Genomic DNA, 1,017 nt, shown 5'->3' on the forward strand with positions numbered 1-1,017 from the left:
ATTTAAGAGAAACCTGTTAATTGATTGTTACAGTTCGTAGAAATTAATTTCCAACCAAGAAAATTTGAGATTGATACAATTGTATACAGAAATACGTTCAAATTCGATTTTGCATATGGCATACGTTCAAGAAGCTCTTCAGACATACACAACGCTTGGGAAAAAATACCAGGAGATGCTTACCTTGAATGAGGCAATGTCTACACGAATGACTGTAAGTTGCCTTCTATTTATGTATATGTTTCCTATATGTATCTATGGTACAAGGTATTTAACTGTATATATTTCAAGGTAGCAATGGAAGTTGTATCCTATATTCAGTCAAGACTACTCTAATATTCTGCCAGCTTTCATGTAGTATGTATTCTAATATATTCAATGTATTTACATGTATATACATGTATGTCTTTGAATTCTGTATGTACAAATATAGTTGTATCTACTATAGTTGTATTTTAATACAAAATATATTATGATTCTTAAAACTAAATAAAATTATAATACTATATATGAAAATCATATTTAATACGTCTATTCTTATATATATGTATGCTTTGTTTTTTAAAATGTAGGTGGTGCCATCGACTAGGGCTGTGCATTTGGATCGGATATCCGAAATCCAATCCGATCCACTCTATTTCGGATTTTTGGATTTCGGATTTCGGATTTTCGGATTGGATACGGATTGTGTTTTATAAAATTTTGGATTTTCGGATTGGATTCGGATTGATATGATCTAAATCCGATCCGATCCGAAATCCGAAACTATATGTACCTATATAAATACTACACTAAAATTTTAGGGTTAGGCTTATTTATTTTTTACACACCCCCTCACTCACTTAGATTTTTCCGCCTCTCTTCTCTTCAGTGAAGACTGAAGAGTCTCAAAGACTCAAAGTCTCAAACTTCTGATTTTACTTTGATTTTTATGTCTCTTTCTTCCGCCTCTCTTCCCTTCTCTTATGTCTTTTATGTCTCTTTCATGTTCTATTTTTCAACTTTTGATTTTACTTT

Source organism: Nicotiana attenuata, unplaced genomic scaffold (genome assembly GCF_001879085.1).
Source record: "Nicotiana attenuata strain UT unplaced genomic scaffold, NIATTr2, whole genome shotgun sequence".
In the NCBI taxonomy this organism is placed as follows: domain Eukaryota; kingdom Viridiplantae; phylum Streptophyta; class Magnoliopsida; order Solanales; family Solanaceae; genus Nicotiana; species Nicotiana attenuata.